This window comes from Excalfactoria chinensis, chromosome Z, assembly GCF_039878825.1.
Source record: "Excalfactoria chinensis isolate bCotChi1 chromosome Z, bCotChi1.hap2, whole genome shotgun sequence".
NCBI classification, from domain to species: Eukaryota; Metazoa; Chordata; class Aves; order Galliformes; family Phasianidae; genus Excalfactoria; species Excalfactoria chinensis.
In genome coordinates this window covers 13,012,546-13,034,339 of record NC_092857.1, presented here as the reverse complement: position 1 = coordinate 13,034,339, position 21,794 = coordinate 13,012,546, and the positions used below count along the sequence as shown (strand labels likewise).

Here is a 21,794-nt window from a genome sequence, read left to right as displayed (position 1 = left end):
TAATCCAACTTAAAATTATAAACTGCCTTGATTTCTTGGAATCTCTGTTTTTCTGGAATTACTATTTTATTTCTTCCAGTCAGTGGTAAGCTTGTAATGAAAACCTTCTATACTTCACTGCACTGAAATGACTAATTATTTTCTCTCTCAATTCAATATTCAAGGATTCCTTCCACAGTCTATTCCGCCACCAATCTCATCAGACTACATTTAAAACTTCCTTTAAATCTGACATCTCAGGAAAATATTTTCCTTCAGCTATTTCAGCAAAGCACAAACAGGCAGTCAGGGAGCATCAGGTTTCAGCAGCCATACATGTATTAAATACACAAGTAACCAGTGTGTAGAGCAGTCACATCTGACTATGTTAGTTTTATTGTCACTGTAAATTACCATGCTGACCCAGAGTGCAATCAAAAAGGGAGCCTGCCAGTCTTGCAGGCAGGTAGCTTTATATTTCTCCGGCACAGATCAGTGAACTGCTAGCTCTGGCAATGTTCCTGTATTAGCGATAAATTATTGTCACCCAAGGCAAGAATCTTTGCTCCTCTTTATCTCAGCAGATAGCACACATCAGGGAAATTCTGCACATACTATAGATGATCAAGTATTAAACTCACATGGATGAAACTTAGGGCTAGTAAAGTAGATTGGTAGCTTCAAAGAAGGCTAATAATTCAGCTAATCAGTGAAGATACTAAATATCTGATCACATGAGCAAACTTCAGCAACTAAAGTCTTGGCCTAATGATGCTTAACATTTTGAGAAAACATGCTATTTGTGGATATTCACATCAGGCCAGTCACGTATCCAATATGCACTTACTTGCCTAACTGAAGAAATTAAGCTGTAAAACAATTAACTGTATTAAATAACTTCCAGGTGTTTCTACTTCTCCTTTGAAGGATTATCACAAAAATCATAATAACTATAGAATCTTTTCAGTTGATAGGGTCCTTTGGAGGTCATCTAGTCCAACTCCTCTGCAAGAAACAGGGACATAGCTACATCAGGGTGCTCAGAGCCCCATCCAGACTAATCTTGCATGTCTCCAGAGATGGGACACCCACCATATTTCTGGGCAACCTGTTCCTGTGCCTCACCACCACCATTATAAAAAACTTCTTCTTTACATCCAATTTAAATCACCCCACTTCTGGTTTGAAACCATTTCCCCTTACCTTATCACAAAATACCCTGGAAAAGAATCTGTTCCCTTCTTTCTTATACCCCCCTCTTTAGATACTGGAAGACCACACTCAGGTCTCCCCAGCCCCAGCTCTTTCAGCCTGTCCTCACAGGGGAAGCATTCCATCCCTTAGATATTTTTTGTGGCCCTCCTCTGCACACTAACAGGTCAATAGTTCTCCCATACTAAAGACTCCACATCTGAAAGCTGTACTCCAGGTGAGGTCTCAATAGTGTAGAGCAGAGAGAGGGGTGGGTTCACCTCCTTCATCCTGCTGACCACACTTCTTTTCATACAGCCCAGGACGCAGTTGGCCTTCTGGGCTCCAAAAGCACACTGCAGGCTCATGTCCGACTTGCTATCCACCAGTACTCCTGGGTCTTTTTTGGCAGGGTTGTGCCCCATCCTTACATCCCCAGCTTGTACTGACAGCAGAAGTTGTCACAATCCAGGCGATTTCTTGATTTATTGAACTTTACACGGTTCATCTGTGCCCACTTCCCAGCCCATCTAGGTCCTTTTGGATGGCATCCCATCCCTCAGGTGTCTCAAATGAACCACACAGCTTGGCATCACCAGCAGATTTGCTATGGGTGCACTCAATCCCACTGTCAATGGCACTGATGTTAAAGAGCACCAGTTCCAGTACTGACCCCTGAAGGACACCACTCATCACTGATCCCTATCCAGACACTGAGTCACTGACCACTACTCTCTGTGTATGATCTTGTAATCAGTTCCTTCTCCACTGAACAGTCCACTCATAAAATCCATACCTTTCCAATTTAGAGAGAAGGATGCTATATCAAAGACCTTACTGAAATCCAAGCAGATGACATTAGAGGTTCTCCCCTTGCCTACTACTGCAGTTACACCATCATAAAAAGTGACAAGGTTGGTCAGGCGGATCTGTCCTTGCTGAAGGTATGCTGGTTATTCCTTATCACTTCCCTCTTCTGTATGGCTTAGCATACATTCCAGGAGGATTTGCACCATGATTTTCCCCCACAGTCAGTGAGACCAACAGGTCAGTCATTCCCTGGGTCATCCTTTCTGCCTTTCACAAAAATGGGCACTAGATTGCTTTCTTTTCCAGTCTCCAGGGACTTCACCTCACCACAACTTTTCAAGTATCATCAAGAATGGCTTGGCAACTATGTAGCAGACCCCTCAGGACTCTGGGATGCATTTTACTGGGACACGTATGACAATGGAAGGTATGATAGTGCCTTCTACTAGGATAGCAGCACACCTGTAAAGCGATTTATCAAAATTTGGTTTTGAAAGGAATACAGGAAAAAGCAGCTTAGCCTTTCTGAAGACTGATGGAGTCTCAAGAAGGGCAAGATCTTCTAATAAAGATGCTGCTCACCCTTAAAATGAGGGTGAGGATGGGTGGACTTGATGTCCATGCCTTCCAGTCACACAGGTGCACTGCTTGCAGCTGTACTCCCTAGGTTAGCCTCACCTTCTCTCTTGGTACTCAATCGCTGGTTCAGGCCATGACCTAGCAGTTCCCATACAGAACCCATAGACTTATGGACATTCAGGCTTCTCAAATGGTTGAGAACATGAACTTCACAACACGCAGGAGGGGCATCACTCTCCTACTTCTCACCTTCTGAACCATCAGCTCAAAGGCTGTGTCTAGAGAAGTTGCCAGTGAAGACCAAGGCTAAAAAGTTGTTGAATACCTTAGTGTCCCCCTTACCCACTGTTACTAGCCTGCCTGTGTTGCTTACTAGGGAGAATATGACCTCCTGGATTTTCCTCTTTTGGTTGATTTATCTATAGAAGCCTCCAAAGCACAGGACATGCAAAAGATACTTGCAATATCCTTTCTCCTGTGAACTAAGTTGTCTCTGGCAAGTTACAATCACAGAAGGAACCAAACCTATTTATATTTTAAAAACTAACTGGAAGTGACCTTCACTCTTGAGTGTAGTTCAGCTACTTTTTTGTATTCATGGGAATGCAAACCACTGTAGTGCTAAAATTCTGGAGATATGTAACAATATTCAGGATTAAATAGAAACCTTGATCTCCTAATTTTGAACAGACATCAAAACACAAAAATAACAAGCTTATAACACTACTCAAACACACCAGGCAGCACTGGGTCTTATTTCCTAATTGCTGCTGTTATCTTTCCATCCCTGCTTGACTAAAATTAGTCTCTGATGGCAACGCACTACTTGTAGAGCTTGTGGAAACACAAGCCTTTGGGTCACCAAATGGCTGTGGGTATGAGATTGGCAACCTTGCAGGTTCCTACAGCAGCTGTTAAGGATGTAGACTGCAGCATCCCCTTTTGACCAGGGCACATGGCCCCAAATCACAGAATGTTTCAAGCTGCCTCAAACCTTGGCCATGCAGCAAGACTGGTGGCACCTTCTGAAATAGCTTCATGCCTGATCAAAATGAGCTGACCAGCTCCTCCTGATGATGAGGTAGACCACCACCACAGATTCCCAACACCTGCCGATAACAGAAAGTTGAGGGACAAACCATTAGCTTAACAGTCAGGATGAAACAGTTTGTGATTGTTGTCCCTCTATTTCATCGCATGAGTTTGTTCAAAATGCAAATTGATTCATCTTACATTCAGACTCTGGCAAAGGGTGGGAACAAGGAACCTGTGTATGAAGGAGCACAGCCACATTTCCCAAGGCTATAACAGACTTGGCTTGGCTTAGCTTGGCTTGACCAGGCAGGAGATGGCATTCTCAAGTAGAACAGCTCTGACACTGAGCAGTAGCACACCTTGCTGCCTCTGCTTGTGCCCCAGTCTTTGTATTTCATTTCTGAAACTTCTCTGAGTAGAATGAAACTCAACAAAGCTGTGTCTGTCTTAATTGGTGACTGTGAAGAGAGGTTCAGATGCAGAAACTACAACTCTCTTGAGAATTAATAATCTGCAGGAAATCATCTGAGCAGTCTAGTTATCAGCTGACAGACAAGAAAGAGAAAAAAAATCACATGAAGCAAAGAGAAGTCCCGTTGGGAAACTGCATTTTTCACTGATGTAGATTCTTTCTATTTACCACTAGCTTCAGGAGAGTTACTATAGCTTGCTGACTGTAAATCAAGAGTCAAAACTGTTAATCAGCTCCTGCGTACACACACATTTAAGAATTTGTGTTTTTATAAATGGAATGTGAAGATCACATTTTCCTTTCATAGAGCAAGCGACAGTATAAAAAATACCTGCTGGGAAAGTGCTGCAACCTTAACAGCTACACTGCCATTCAACAAGATCTGGATAAACTGGAGAGTTGGGCAGGGAGGAACCTGGTGAGGTTTAACAAGAGTAAGTGTACAGCATTCCACCTGTGGAGGAATAAACCACCGTGCATCAGTACAGGTTAGGGGATGACCTGCAGGAAGGAGCTCTGCAGAGAACCCGGGAGCTCTGGTGGATAACAGGTTGGCCATGAGCCAGCAGTGTGCCTTTACGGCCAAGAAGGGCACACTGTATGTATGTATCCTGGGGTGCATAAAAAAGAGTGGTCAGTAGCTCAACGGAAGTGATCCTCACACTCTGCTCTGCCACATGAGGCCACATTTAGAATACTGTGTCCAGTTCTTGGTTCCCCAGTTCAAAAACAGTAGGGATCTCCTAAGAGTCCAGAGGAGGGCCACAATGATTACAGGCCTGGAACTAATCCCGTACAAATAAAGACTGAGTAACCTGGCTCTGCTCAGCCTGGTGAAGAGAAGACTCAGGGGATCTGATTAAGGTTTATAAATACCTAAATGGAGGTGGGAGGCAATTGGATGAGGTCAGGCTCTTCTCAGTCGTGTATAGAACATGTGAACAGGTTGAAGAACTTCTTTAAGGTAAGGGTGACGGAGCACTGGAACAGGTTGCCCAGGGAGGCTGAGGAGTCTCTTTCTATGGAGATATTCAAGACCTGTAGAGCAAGTGCTTTAGGAGGGAAGTTATACGATGGACTCTTGAAGTCCCTTCCAATCCCTGCAATTCTATGATTCTGTGAAAAAAGGCTCTGAAAACAACCAAATATGCTTGATGACTAATTGCCAGTTATGAAATTTAACAGTCTCATTCTTTCAAAACAAAGTGGCTACTGATAATAAGAGACAAAGCAAGGAACAAAATAATACATTTGTGCTTATTTCTCCAATAGTTTTCCACCTCACAGAGCCCACAGAATACTTTTTTTTTTTTAGTCTGCAATTATGAAAGCATTTCAGCTGTGTGTTCAAAAAAAAAAAAAAAAAAAAAAAAAAAAAAAGAATATATTTTCCTGTCTACAGAATGCCCCAGAACGTGCCAGAAAGTAATTAGGAATGACAGGCATATAATGACATGTGAGCTGAAAGTATTCAGTTTTTAGTTTGGAAAATAAAACACTTAACAATGGATATGGAATGCATTTGCTCTAGCTCCTTTATGCATAGCTGACTTGACTAATTTGAAAAATAAGAGAACCTATGCCAATCTTCTTCTCAGGGAGAGTTCAAACGATGGAGAAACTTAAACAGGAAAAGAAAGAGGACAGAACAACCATACCAAATGCTTATATTAATTTTGCAGAGGAAGAACCAGCATCTCCAAGGCCCTGTGGGTAATTCCCCACAAAAACACCAGTCTGCACTTAGGGCCTGCCAGGTTGCTCTCTTTGCCAAAGAGATAATTCTAGCCTTTCTGTGAGTGGTGAACAAATGATTGTTTCGTGCAGATAAATCACCATCTGGCAGAGATCACAGATATAAATTATTTTTATATGCAGGTATCTGCTAGCAACACTCAGTTTCATTTTTTCTGGATTTATAAAAATCACTGTTTAATAAAAAACTTGATATCATAATCTGAATTTTTGGATAGTGTGCTGGAGTTTGAGCAAGTGGCTAGAGATCTAGTGTACCGTGGAAAATGTAGATTTGTTTAGTAAGCAACAGGACATGTCTACTGACACCCCTGACTAGAAACCTTCCCTTAAATATTACCAGAAGCAGAGTTACTAAAGTTCAACTTACTGATGAACAATGTAGGAAAGGTTTATGATGGAGAAAAAATTTCTTTTTATCATGCAACTTGGCAGCACTAGGTTATCCAATACTTATCTGTCCCAAATAATACTGTCAGCATACTTCAATTACTGACCAAAGTAGCTGTGAATGATATTACTGTTCTGAGCCTCACAAGACAGGCTTGCTGCCAACTGGGTCATACAGTAATAAACAAACCAGGCTTCAGAAAGGATGCTAGATTCCTCTTAGTTGCACCTACCATTGAAACAAACATATTTTCTCTGTATGGTGTTAAAATTTCACTTCTTTATTAACAAACTTTAACAGTCTGACTCCATACCTTGCCATGCATCCTTAACTCATGTAAACCTTTCTGACAGAGAATGGTTTGAACAAAAGGAACAGTATGTTTATAGACTCCGTGGAATCTTGGGTTGCGTGCATTATCCTTGAAATACAAGAAGAACCTGGCTTATTAAAAACACAAGTCTGCACTAAACCGAGAGCTTAACACATTCAAAGCAACAATGAAAGACTTATCAAACAATCTCTTGTTCTAGAGAAACGAAACAAAAAACAACAAAACTGCTGCAGTGGTTCTGCCATGATTTGGAAACCAACACTATGAACACAGTGCTCTGAAAGGCAGAGGTCTTTCTGAGCTTGCTGCTGAGCCTCCTATACATGCATGGCCAGGAACATGGCTATGTTCCTAGCCACAAGAAGCATATTGCTTCCAGGAGCTACTGCTCAGGAAATGCAGACCAAAGCTTTCACTGTAATCCTACAGTCTATTCCACAGCCCTTTCTTCACAGTTACATTAAATCCCCCAATAAAACACAGTGTATGGATTCTCATAGCTAACAGGATAGATGAGAAACACCTTATTCATAAGCATCTTTTCTGTCTGCTGACTCATCACCAAACTGTACAGTAGTCTGCAAAGTATTAACCGACTCCTAGAACAACTGGACTGGTACTGACTTTCAGTAATTTTAGAAAATACATTCCTTCAGTGGTAGCTGCTGTTCTCTCTTGATCACAATCAGCATCTGGCAACAAGTGATTCCAATGAGCAATCTTGGCAAAAATTGTTTTGAATTTTCTTCACAACCTCTCAGTGCCTGACTGTACTCATAACTGAAGATCAAACAGCACCGTTGTGGGTCCTTCTGGCCTGTGATAATTATTCTAATGGTCTTCATGTTGTTTGTTTGTTTGTTTTCACTTTTTTCAATGTTTTCTTAAATTTACCACAATTAACGTGACTCTTCTATTCAGTCCCTTGCTGGTAATGAGGGAAAGAAGAGCAACCAACATTAAACATCCATGGAGAGATCTTTTAGACAAATAATGGCCAGAAATACTATCACCATATAAAACACACCGAAGTTTGTAATGGTTATCTGCAGAAATTTCCCTACCTTTAACTCAGTAAGGTGCTTTGCTATTCAGAAAGGAGTTTCAGGACAGTTTTGAGACCACTATCCTTCACTTAACAGATACAACTAGTTTTGAAGATAAAGTCAAACGAACATGAGCAATTCTGCTTATTTTCTAATATTTTTAGTGTCAAAACAGTGTAATAAAAGGCATTAGTCCTCTTCTGTACTAACTGGAGCACTCTGCTAAGGTTGTATGGTAATAATAGTGGATGTCAATAGCCAAGGACCAAAGCCAAAGCTGCCAAAAAGAAACCATTTATAATGTAGAGCATGAAAAAAATGTCTGTGCTGTTCACTCGGAAGTACACACACTCCATCCTTGATCAATTGTGATAGAAGTGCTTTCTACTCTTCACATCTCAGTCTCTTGATGTATCCCAAACAGCTTATGCAACTTGAATCAATGCAAGCCTGGAAGAACCATTATGACTCAGTGTGCTTTTGGTGCTTTTTTTCTTTTTTTTTTTCTTTTTTGCTGTTGCTTTTCAAACGTCTGAATACCTCTGTTATTAATTTCTTGTGTTATTACAGCACCTACAAATGGTTGCTGGCCAGCTGTGCTACAAACTGCACAAACAGAGCAAAATGCCTAACATTCATCTTTCCTCAGAAGACGCCTTAATTCTGTCAAGTAATTGCCGTAATGAATACAGTTGCTTGTTCTGGCTTCCTGCTGTTCTCTCTAAGTTAGTTTCCACCTCCATCAGCACCACACCTATACGACCTTCTGCAGCTTTACTCTCTCTGGGTCCCTTAACACATGGGCTATATCATCTGCTGCTTCTCCCATACCGGCATCACAAGGTACCAGCTACTGAAATCATATACATTTGCATGTACTCTAAGACAGACTTCAATTTCGCCCAGCAAGCTGGGCAGAGAGAGTAGTAGGAAAGGAGCACAAGGCAGCTATGCTTGTGTTGTGCTGAATGGGCAATTGAAGCCACGGCTGCCTCTTCCTTCTGCTGTGCACAGCTCAGCACTTTCCCAGAACTGGCTTCTCTGTGTACTGTCTGGAATCACTCCACAAGCCACAGCTTGCAAACAACTGCACAGCTTCTGTCCCGGAATTTTAATAATGTTTTTTAAAAGTACCTATTTGTATTGTTAAGATACAGAGTAATCAGAGTATCTAATATTTAGAAAATGCCAATCCACTGAAACGTTAAGCAAAATCCTGAACACAGCATTTTGTCCCTGCCCTCCGGAGCCATCCATCCAAAACACAACTGCATGACATGAACTAGAGATCACATATTTGTCCTCTGAAGGAGCTTCCTCCTGGTCTTCCACACATTCTATATCATGCAATTCAGAAAAATCATACCCAATCCTTAAAGTCAGATGAGCTAGAATAAACCAAAGGAAGTGACTTAGCTTTGTACACTAAATATAACCAAACATGCTGCTTGGTGTGGATTGTATACAATAAGAAGATGCACAGTTCAATGACCTGGATGCGTTTTTCTTTTTTATGGGCAGTTCTGTTAAAATTGGACTTGCTGTTCAATAAACTGGAGATCACCATTCTGGTATTTGCCTTTGTCAGTTACTTAATATGACTGCTTAAAAACAATCAGAAGATAAAATTACCAATGGAAGCCTCTGCAAGTAATCTGTCTACCTCCTCACGGTCAATACTGACACTGACATGGCAGAATTTGAGCACGTCTCTTCCTCCCCTCACAGCATGCTGCTCTTTTTCCTCCCTGTCAGGTCAGCTGATGGCAGTTTTTCAGCAGCAGAACACTCAGTGGGCAAAAATGAATTTTACCTTAGCAGGTTATGCAGGCTTTCAACCTACAGAACCTATGAAAATTGACAACAAAAAGTATGTATATACTGTATTATAAATATAAGAAATTTATAAGACCTTTATTTATCCCTGCTAGATTAAGGGCTCTAAATTAAATTTCAAAATTACCTGTTTAAGCACATTCAGCACTCATTATCAGGTGACCAAAGGTCGTGGTCTCTGGCTCCAGGGGCAAAGGAGCCTGGCCACTCCTTATGGAGCAAGTAAAAAAAAAAAACAGGAACAGAAGGCTGGCTGACTTACAGATCCAGAAGCCAAAGCCAAGGATGTGTGAATGGGAATGCAAGTACTTCTCATGGTGAATTTCAAGACACCTGGTCAATGCAGATGTTTGAGACATAGGGGTTGGTTTTGCCTGTAAGGGTGCACTTCTGCTTCATCTGAACAGCATTACCTCATAGGCTCTTAACAGACAGGGCTCCTTGGCAAGAGCATTCTAAATTCAGTTGAAAGAAAAGCCATACAGTAATAACTAACTGGTGAGAGATATCTGTTTCAGTCTTAAAAACAAGCAATGGCAGTCATTCGTTTTTATTGACATCTAAGGAAATAAAACGAAAATTGCAATATAAACAAACAGTACCAACTGCTAACATATAAAGCGAGTTGGTGACAGACACCACTTGTTTAATGCAAAAAACACCATTTTTCAGTTCCTTGTGTTTCATTACGATGCTGCAAAACACAGCAACCAATATGACAACTGGAAAGCACAGCAGTGCAAGCCTCTGGCAAAACAAACATTTTACTTGTCCCACAGATCTACCAGGAAAGTGAAATAATCTTTGTAATAGGAAAACATCATAATGAAAATACACTTCTGGGTGTAATTCAAATTACATTCAAGCTTTTAGACAATCTTGACGTGATTTACTTTTTTGTTGTTTTGAGACATCTCAAATACTCTTCAACAAATTGCTACATATGGTCTTAAACATGCCTTTCTGATTACTGGTCATATGCCATCACCTTAAGGCACCTTAAGGCAATATGACAAAAGAGCACAGGCTCTGTAACTTCAGTCCTTCCAGCACCATCCAACAATTACTCAAGTTTCCACGTCCTGATCTTTCCTCTTAAACATTTTCACTCGTTTCAGAAAGAATCCACATGCTTATATGCAGCACTTGTCTTTTGAACCTTCACCCCATACAACTGCTTCTCATTTTCTGTATGTTTTCATAAACTAAAACACATGCAAGACTTGTTCACCTACTGTGGAAAACTTCTTCCATCTTCTACTCCGAGATCTCTTCTGGTTAAATAGGCACTCATGTTCCTTAGGCCTGAAATAACATTCAAACGATAGGCCAAAATTCTTCACGATGTGAATTATATCCAAAATTCATCCCTTTGTATACAAAATAATCTGACTATAGAAGCTTCTGTACAAAGGTTCTTGTTCTGTTGTTCAGTGTTAAAGGGGAAGTTTAACGAAAGTCGTGCATTCTTTCTTCCCAATGGATGAACTTTTTATTTTTATTGGAACCATAAAGCTTCCTAGGGCTCTTACAGACAAAGCCCTCAGTATGCAGGAGTATAAGAACAGAGTAAAAGGGACTGGGGATTATTTTCACAAATATTATTGATCCTTTAGTAAAATGTTAATTTATCACATAAAAAAAAGCAATACAAGGGGCTACAATAAATGCACAGGCTCAACAATCATCGACATTACCTCTCCCATAATGCCACTATATGCATTCACCTATGTCATAAGTTGATTCAAAGACACAAGCACAGAATGCATCTCTTACCTCCCTTGTACATCCATATGACAGACACGGCTTACAGTTACACATACTAAGCCTGAAACATCAGTGGTGTACAAAAGTTCCTCAGATATATACTGCTGTCCTCTCTGCTACGACACAAGCTATGCAGGTTTCTTGCATCACTTAAACAGGTAAATGCCACTTTCCTTAATGTCACTGAGTGGCACACCTACAGTCAGCCAAAGCCTTAAGAGCAATCAAGCAGTACTGTGCTTACACATCTGTGCATGCCTTGTGGTGGGCACATAATATATCACTGCAGAAGAGTACCTGAACCCAGCAGAATCAAAGACATTCACTCTCTTAAAGCCATCTATTATGTCAAGGAAAGTGGCTATCCAAGGAAAATACTTTAACTAAGAGCTGGCAGTGAGGAGGCACAGGCTGCTTCTTAAGAAAGAGAATGTTTTTTTGTAATGGCTCTGAACTGATGTGGCCAGCTGCACTAAACGCATCCTGGTGCTGGACAACAGAGGAGCTCAGCACATAGTCCCACTAAAACAGCCCTCCTCCCAGGCTGCTCCTCGTTTGGGGCTGCAGCTGCTCCATGCAGCACAGGCTATCCTGCACTGTGAGCTGGCAGTGACGCCATCACACAGCCAGCACAGTGCTGCCAACACCAGCATCCCGAGACCCAGTGCCACTGCCCTGAGCTCACACAGTGTGAAACTCTATCTCTCAATCTGTCCCCACTCCTGCTGCAGTAATAGTGCAGTCACAAGCACACAGAGTCCATCCATGCATCCTGGATGAGTCAGTTAGCACTCACTGACTGGTTCAAGCACATGTCAAGTCTGAAAGTTTTGGCTGTGCGTGTTTCAGTTACATGTGCAGATGAGCCAAGAACTTCTGCACAAGAATTCAGGAATAAAAGGCAGCATTTCCCACAGCACACAGCAAATCAGCCCTTACGGTGGCTCAACTCACTGTGCAAGGATGGAGCTGCAGCATGCCCTACAAGTGTCAGGAATCAACTCAGATGGCTAAAGTCCCATGGAAATGGGAATTCACAATGCTTGACCTACGCATGCTCACAGGTTCAGACTGGTGTGTGGGACTGCAGAGCCCTGACCATGCCCTGTTCTGTACTGATCACTTAACATTTGACTCAGTCCTTAGAGCTGCTCCATGCTCGAGTTCATCTTGTCGCAGTCATTTCAGAAGCCAGAGGATTGAGTGTTTCTTTATAAGCACAATTTTCATAGCATTCCTTGGACCTATCTTTTGTTCTTACAGAGATACCGATGGATTCCTTCTCCTATGATTACAATCAGCAATCAAATGTGGAGACAGAAGTGATGAACTTGCCTAACTGCTTTCCTCTTGATCTTTATCCTAAAAAACTTTCCTTATTCTGAGCACTACTGGTAAAGCTTGGTTCCATATGTCACCGTGCTCAGGCCTCTTCAACTTGTGCAATGCAATGACAAGGACCACGATCTAGAAGGAATCCTGTGTTTTTATCTCTTCACATCTCTTTTACAGCATCACATAAAGTGTCAAGCAATCTCTAGAACAGTCAAAACAGCAGACAGTTTGAGCTCTTCTGGATGAAAACAGTATACCAGACATCATTCAAAATAATTACAAGTGATAAAGCAGGTTCACAACATTCTTTGTGAGCAAACACAATTTAACAAGCATTCAGAAGCAGATTCAAACAATATTTGCAGTCATGCGATAAAGGAAAGCCCAATACACCAATCCATTCTCAGGGTACTGCTGAAGAATTCCTATGTGTGTGTGAGAAACAGGCAAATAAAGGAAAAAAGAACATGAAATACAGAAGAAATCTGGCTGCTACCTGAACATTTGAAAACAGCTGGGAATTCTGATAAGGCATGCAGTTTGTGAAGTGAAGCAAAAGCTGACAGGCATGCTCATTTAACTGAGACAGCTGAGACAAAATTTGTCAGTCCTCTCTGTGTGTTTCTCCCAGTCTAAAAACCCTACAGTCAGATCCTCTTCATCCAGTCCCTACACAGGAGTTGTCTAAATGTATCACTAAGGTTGAGTCAAGCACAGAATAAAACACAAAACTGTCGCATCCTGGATAGTCACGTAGACATCTGTTCACAGAATTGAATAACATCCGTATGATTTTTATTTAGAAGTTACCAACAATGCATTTTGAGATGAATGAGAATAGGGAGCCAGTCCACATGGACTTAACCCCCCCTAGCCCCCCCCAGCCTATCACAGGTGGAACCAATTTTCAAGACTAGAAACAGCAATTGGATGTTTCCATCCAGATAAGACAAAATAAAAAACACTTTCGTCCTCCCCAGATTCGAGGCTGGAGTACTGAGTGCATACGTCAGGCTGCATAGGGCTGCAGAGCCACGATAACCTGTGTACAAACAGATGAACCCTTAGCATTGTGCTGGAACACACTCTGGCAATAGGTCAGGATTTGTTTTTCTCCTACTGAAGGGTCAAGTCTTACCAATCTCATTTTCTCCCAAGGCAGTAAATCTTCAAGTACAATTTAAGCACTTGAATGATGCAACATGATGGTAAGGAGACCAAGCTGTTATTAATAAATAACCTAATGCTTTCCAACTAACCCACAGAGTTATGTGTTAGCTGCTGACAAACTTGTATTGCACAAAGTCACCCTGTGGAGCATATGAAATACGACTTTATGTTTGGACTGACTACCTGTAAACAGAGCCTGAAGATCGCAACGGTCTTACAGCTTTTCAGTTCTATATATTAATTATCTCCATATTATTGATCAGTGTTTAAATGGTACCCCAAAGTAACTGTTCCTACTTGTGTCGTCTCTGCTCTAGGATTTCATGCATAATCTTCTTAAGTGATCAGAGACAGAAACCATTTGCCTTAATGAGTGTAAAGCCAGTGAAGCATCTTCACTTCATACACTGTAAGCTTCATTTCCCACATTCTATACTAGACGGTCATCTCTGCTTGATCCGCAGGCTTAACAGGTCTAGCACTGCCATACCCTAACTGCGTCTCTGTATGACTACAGAAAGGTTGAGACAGGAAAGCATAACTCCTTCCCCACCAGAAGAATAAGCAGTGTCTATTTTCTTAGTGCAGAGGTTGATATTTTATCCTAAATTTACCAAAGCTCCACCCCCTCCCATTCATGCTCCCCATGCAGAGTCTGTTTTTCACTATATCTCCAGAGCTCTCCATACAGACCTGTTCTCTGTCCTCTGCCCGTGCCACCGCATTCCTACACCACGCATTCCTTCTGTAAAGGGACAAAGGCCATTCTGCAGAGTGCACCACTATACTGGGAAAGCTGACATGCCTAAGAACACAGGGTCACACGGCTGAGCATGTTTTAGATGATACAGATATCTACATCACAGTAGGTATGACTAGCCAAACTCAGAACTCACACAGAAGAGTGCTTGATTACTGCTACAAGCATTTACTTACTGACTACACTGATAACAAAGGAAGTGGACCTCTTTCCACCTAAAAGTTACCCTGGACTGTCCGCCTATCTGCAGTCGCACATCTCAGGGCAAGTACCTCACACATTAGCAATCATCAGTGCTCAAAGCACAGCACTGGGCAAGGATGCTTTTTCACAGCCACTTCTACACAACGCCAGGCCTCTGAAATGCTCAGAACTCCACTTTGTTTAGATAAGACATTAAGTCCCATTCTACTGCAAAACACTCCACTGTCAAGTGCTTCTGAAGGTTGCATGACTTTGATAACAAAAAACTTTGGTGATGACTTTCCAACCAGATATCCAACAAAATGCCATGCCTAAGTGTATTTTCATTTCATATCTGCAGCACATGTGACAAAGCAAACTGTCTGTCCGGAAACAGCCCTTACAATTTATTAGGAAAGTTTATGTCTCGCACACCAAGAACCAGCTCCCAGATAAGACATCCCTCATTACATCCCCCATGAATTAAAATGGTATGTAAAATAAACACCCATCTCACACCAAGAACTCATCTCAGGATTTGTATACAGGAAAAAGATTTCCCTTGTGATAAACCGTAGGAACACACAGTGTTCCTTCAAGTCCTGACATAAATCTGGTCTCTCATTGCGTTAGCTTCTTGCCTTTACCACTATTGCAGCGCAGCCTCGCCACCTTTCTGCTGCCTTCCTGGCGCTGCATGCTTTCTGCAATTACCACCCAGCTCAGCTGGGACAAAACTCATCTTCCCATTGGATCAATACATGGTGAAAGAACCAGCACGATGCTCTCTGTTCCAAGGAACCCAACCTTCCAGCAAGGGACTCCTGTGTGGAGCTGTTACTGCACTGCTGTTATCCTTGCCTTGCCTTTCCCCACCACTTTCATCTCCTCTCTTGTTAACAACATTGTTTTTATTTATCTGTGGTGCTTGGAAATTGTCTTGATGCCTGTCTTAAGACAGAGATGGTTTCACCTGGTTGAGTGCAGGTGCTGTCACATCTGACAAAACTCTTTAGTTTCAATTAGAAAACAAGGAAGTCAAAGCTTCTTTGCTTATCTTGTTTTCTGGCCAGTATTACTGGCTTTTATTTTGCCTGTGAAAAGATGGCATTTCAAATAAGATACACAATGTGTTACTTATTCAGCCTGCTGCTCCCATCAGCAGAGCAAAATCAACACTCACTTTGATTAAAAAAATAAAAAAAATAAATAAAATCCGAAGCAAAAGGGAACTTCCTTTGAAAGAAGCAAATACAACCTACACACAATCATGGAAAAGGACCCTTTTAGTTATACAAGCTAAGTGAGCCAATCCAGACCATAGAAAAAAAAAGTACCGACCCAGAGCAAGTGAATGATTGACAGAGATCTGTTTTAGCCTTCCCTGCCGGACACGGGTACAGGAGGCAGCAGTGCAGGCTCCAGGCAGCAGGACAGAGCAGAGCACAGCCCCCATGCCCACAGCACACCTAGCACGGCAGACAGCTTGGAGCTGCGCTCTGGGCTGTGGGGCTGCAGGTTCACACACCCACACAGCGCTGATGTGTGCTGCACCTACACACCAACAAAACATGTGTGGGGGTACTTATGGCTTCCCAATACAGCGCAGTAAATTTCAGTGGTTATTTTCATAAATTTAATAAAAGTACCACTGCTGCTTATGGGCAGTTTTTAAGATGACTCCTCAGGGAAGCCATGCAAGCAGTGTTGTTTGTAAATCCCTTATAATTATTAAAGCACGCTGACGTCCTGAATTAGCACAGCAAGCAGCAGTTCTAGTAACGCCAGACAGAGATGTGGCAGAGATGAAAGGCACTGCATTCCTATTTAAACACTTCAAGCTGCCGGAATAACTTTCAGTAATACTCATTTTTATCACTTAGAGCCACAGAACATTTCAACTGCAACCTAATCTCAATATTTGAAGCAGCATCTTTTACATAGATTTGAAACAAAACTTACCAAACCTCCTTCACTGACTGTTCCCAAATGCATCTTCAGCACCAGTGTGAATAACCAAGTGTGCAAACTACCAAACGTGTATCACAGCTGGGAGAGTTTCACATTTACTACCCACTTGGTGAACAATTTTGGTTCTTCCCCATTGCTTAAAGGCTCAATAGATTCCTAAAATGAGATCCAACTCAAGTATGGGGCCACAGCCTTTTCACTGCTACACTCTTACATCTGACTTAACCACAAGTGGAGATGCAGCCAGGGGTGCATCATCTGTGGTTGTGGCACGAGGACAGAACGAGAGCCGCGACTAAATACGGTCCGTTAATAACGCGCTACATTCTGAACTGAGCATCGCTGTTAAAGGATGAGCAGCCACACACCTGATGGCTGCCACCGCCCCCGAGAGCTCGCAGCGACAATGCTGCTATGAGAAAGCACCAGCTGTGCCTCCAGCAACGCCTCCTGCGTGTTTATGGCAGAGCTGCAGCATTTGCCCTTAAAAATACTCTCTTCAAGTTTTCCCTTGCAATACTTACAGCGGACCACACACTAAGAAGCAAGATCAGATATATCTGGGCACGAAATGGTTGGGACTTTTTTTCCAAAAACAAACAAACAAACAAAAGAAAGAGAAAATAAGAAAAAAAATATTATACAAAATAAAGAGGAGAGAGGACCGCTCAAACACAGAAGCTGCTCAGAGCAGACCCTCGGGGCAGGACACCGGGACGCCCGCAGCACCCACCGCCCCGACCCGGCTCCGCACCCGCACACAGCGCATTCCCCGCGGCGCCCGCCCGCGCTCCCCCCGGCCCTTCACCCCCAGGACGCGCACCGCGGCCCGGCACCGCGCTCCGGTCGCTCCCGCGGGGCCGAGCCGCCGCCCGCAGCCCGAGGGGCGACGGAACCCGAGCCGCACGGCACGCGCGGAGAGCGGCGGCCGCCACCTGGCCGCCGGCAGAGGCGCGAAGGCGCCGCCCGCTACTCACCGCCCGGCTCAGAACTTCCCCCAAGTTGCCCGGCGCTCCCCGCCGCGGCCGCGCGGCCCCGGCACCAGCGGGGAGCCTCGGGCAGCGGCCGCCCTCCGCCCGGCAGCTGCGGCGGCGCCGCTGGGCACGGGGCGGGCGCGGCGTCGGGCGGGCCGGGCCGGTCGCAACTTCTGGGGAGGTGAGGGTCGCCCGCGGCCGCGCCCGCAGCGCCCTCCCCTCGCGGGCAGGGAGCGCCCGCCGCCCCCGCCGCCCCCTTCCGCCCTCGCCGGGCCGCGACTCACTTCGCTCGCGGGAGCCAGCAGCCCCCTCCGCGCTGCCCCTGCGCGCCGGGGCGCGGGGCTCAGCGGCCGCCGCCTCCGCCGCCTCCTCCCATGGCCGCCGCGCCCCGCTCGGCAGCTCGCTGGCCGTCAGCCGCGGGAAGGAGGAGATGAGGGAGCGGGGCCGGCGACGCGCCGGGGGAACATGTCTGTCGGGAGGGGCCGGCGGCCGCCTCTGCTCGGGGGAGGGAGGGAAGGAGGGAGCCGGGCGGGGCGGGAGCGGTGCGCGGGGGGCTGGCGGCGGGGCTCGGCGCATTCCTGGGAGCGCGGCTGGCCGCCCGCCGCCCGGCCGGGGAGCGCTGCGCCCGGCGGCTCCGTCTAGGGGAGGAGTTGGGCTATTGCAGCGCGTCCCCGAGGCCGCGGGCTGGGCTCGGCGCCCCGCGCTGCCCGCTGCCGCTGCCCCGAGGCCGGGCCCGCTTCGTGTCGCGGCGGTGCGACCGGCGGAGAGGCGGCTGAGGGGCTGAGGAGAGCGCTGGTGCTGCTGGGTGCTCGTGCGGCCGAGTGCCCGGCACCGTGCTGCAGCCCTCGGGTAGGCGACAGCTGTAGGCAGAGTGTCTCCTGGGGTTCCTCCTGAAGTCGGACCGCTTTCTCTTTCGGCACTTTTATAAAAGAAATCGCCCCAAATGAGTATATCCCACAGTTCATTTTACTTAGGAATCACACTGGTGAATTACCCATGTGTGCAGAAGTGACCTTGGCGGTGATGTGCTGAGCTGTGAGGCCGTGCAGGAGCTTTCCTGTGCTGCGCAGCGTCCAGCTCTTCATACCGCAGAGAGGACAAGGGCCACACAGCGCTGTTGTGTTGCAATGTTTCACAGTTACTGGGTGAAATGATTGGGTAAGCTATGATGGAAATCTTGTTCTGACATTAACCCAGAATAAAAGGGAATCACAGCTTCCCTCGTGACAGGACAAGGAGAAATGGCTTCAAACTAAAATGAGAGACTTAGATCAGGAATAAGAAATAAGGTTTTTTTACAATCAGGGTGGTGAGTCGTTGGAACTACTTGCCCTGAGAGGCGAAGGATGCACCATCCCTGGAAACATTCAAGATCAGGCCGGACCAGGCTCTGAGCAGTCCATTCGAGATGTAGGTATCCTTGTTCATTCCAGAAGAGTTGGACTAGATGACCTTTAAAGGCCCCTTCCAATTAAAATTATTCTATGATTCTTCCCCAAGATCCCTGCTGAAGTTTGATGAAAGCAAACGTGTGGGTTGCAGTGGCTGGGAACAGCAGCCCACACTGCTCGAATCAGTGCAGCCTGGCTTCAGGGAGCTCACGAGTCTCGCAAGCAGCCCTTGCACACAAAGCAAGTGGCCCTCAGGCGGCTGTCCCTCCAGGCTGGCGCTCTGCCTGCTGGCATGAGAGCCTGACCAAGAGAGGGGGCAAAAATATGCAGCTGGGGAAGGATGGACAGTGAGATGTGACCTCACTAATTTGGGACTGGCTTAAAACAACTGCAGCCTAACATGGCAGGAACTGTTTGCCAGAAGTCTCGCAGAGGTTTTAAGCTAAGTGCCTCTTACGGCACACAGACACATTTTCCTTATTCTTACACCAGAACTGCCTCCTTCCCTTCCCTCACTTCTGGAATCATGGAAACAATGCTGAACATAGCCCTTCCATTAATATATATGTATGTGCAATGGACATACCGTTCAATTCTCACCACTGGTGAGGGGGTTCACATCCACATCTCCTGGGAGATGCCTGTGCTGCCAAACCTGTGGTTATTCCTGAGGCCTTTCATTCTGACTTCCTGCTTCTGAAGCTATGGGAGGGTATAATTAGCAACTCATGGGGTTAGAAACTGCAACCACAGGCCCAATCCGGACTCTCTCATTCTGTGGCTGGAGCACTCTGCTGGAAGAGGCAGACGTGTGTTCCAGCCCTTGTGTTTATGGTGGTGTTCAGTACAACATTCCTGTAACACAATAGGAATATATCTCAGATTATTACCAGTACAGCGGCAGTTGAACATCAGTATCACTAGACATATGAAAATACTGTTCCCTCCTTATACGTACAAATCATCAGAGATATTGATAGATCAGTAGATTTAACGTATGCTCCTGATTTATTCCTCCCTGCCTTTACTGTATCCTAGATAGTGACTTTTTAAAATGGTGGTTTTGTGTGGCATGTGGTTTAATTTCACAGGAATTAATGCAAATATAGTTCACTGACAACCAGACCAGATTTAGGCAAAGGTAGCCCATTTTGGGGGGAATATTGAGGATTTTGCCTCAAAGTTAGACACCGAGTCTCCATACTGTCTACTAGTCTAGAAGCTGCAAAAGCACAGTGCTCTGTGTTTTTATCAGTCTGTAGGGTACTGCTTCAGTGCAAGTAAACAGTGTAACAGGCGGTCAGTGATCTTGTTGAAAAAGGTCTGCTTTCTTTCTTTTTTAAAATTTTCTTTATTTTTATATATATAACTGATATGTTTGGCTTCAGCGAAGGATTTGGGGGGGGGATTATGTGATTCCTTTATTCTGTTCTGCTAGCATGTGACTGTGTTTTAATGATCACCAGCAATTAATTTCAGAATATCTGAGCATGAGTCTTAAGATTAGCTCAACCACACTGTAGGAATTGTTTATGTTCTTGATATGTCCATTAAGAAACATCTACGTTTTTACTTTCATGCATGCCTATGTACTCCACTATCTATTTTTTTCTTCATTTACACTGCATTCTTACTCTTCTAGATTCCCTTCAGTCTCCTTAGAAAGCTTGGAAAAGCAAGTCTGAGTAGAATACACTCAATAAAGATACCTGAATTTCAACCTCTGACATTTTGTTTTTCTGCAAAATATCCCATAATACCAACATCGGCTAATGTGAGTATTCTTTTAGTATCCACTTCGATATATTTGGAAGAGTAGTATTAAAAGTCGTCTCCATTGCAAGTGTGATGCTATGGAACCAGGCGCAGCAGACAAAATCTGCTTTTGCTTTCTATTTATATTAGTGTGTAATGCGATGTTTATCAGCAGGATGTCAGATGGTAATCTAACATCTCTGTTCACAGTAGTTCTTCATCTGGAAGAGGTTACTTCACTGTGAAGTGACTACAGCTAGTGCATACTGTATTATGATTGGCAGTATTTCTGCAAGACTGGCTGTAAATACCTATTGTAAGCACTGGGTTAAGTTTGTGCTTCTATGGCTTAAGATTACTCTTGTCAGTGAAGTCTGTCCTAGGTGGAGTTACATGGTACAATGGTCAGACTGGTTGCATGGTTTAGTGGGTGATAATTTCCTCCAACAAGAAAAAAACTACATTAATGTATATGTTTCTAGATCAGAATAACTGGGTCCATATGCAGCATCTATATGCTAGAAAAAAAGAAAAAACGGGGGGGGGGGGGGAAGATACTTAGCTGTGTGGTTTGTACTGGGAGAAAATAAAGTGACTTTTTTGCTGCTGAACATTTTTGCCAATACAATTATATAATAATTATATGCACATAGAATTATTATAAAATGCACTCTTACTTGATATTTTTCTACCTACTGAGCTTTTAGGTGAGGCCTGAGACAGTGAGGACTTGTCTAAATAATGCGCACAGTTTAAGTGACTAACTACTTACTTATATTAAATTAGAAAAACAGCCTTTACTTTTCAAAACTACATTAAAAACTGCAGGAAACTGAGGATAAATCAGGACATTTTCCATATTCTATATGCTTACCCACAGCTGTTTTAATTTATTTTCTTTGCTTCGTTTTTAACATAGAATCATGGAATCACAGGCAAAACAATCTTGGAAGGGCTCTCAGGAAGTCCTGTGTTCCAGCTGTTCACTGAAGAGGTCAGATGTGGTTGATTTACCCTGTTGGGGCCCAAGGGTGGAGAGTTCTCATCATCTTGGAGCAAC

At 44.0% G+C, this 21,794-nt stretch overlaps 1 protein-coding gene across 2 annotated transcripts in view; it reads right to left on the bottom strand.

The window, feature by feature from the left end:
* Nucleotides 1-18,009, bottom strand: part of GHR (growth hormone receptor) — a 129,994-nt gene extending 111,985 nt beyond the window's left edge. The window contains exon 1 of one of the 2 annotated variants that reach the window (XM_072359259.1): nucleotides 17,873-18,009. The gene's annotated coding sequence lies outside the window, so the exon portion shown is untranslated. Of the gene's footprint in view, nucleotides 1-17,591; nucleotides 17,717-17,872 lie in introns of those variants that run through there. The other variant, XM_072359261.1, reaches the window with a different exon arrangement.
* Nucleotides 18,010-21,794: the final 3,785 nt, after the last annotated feature.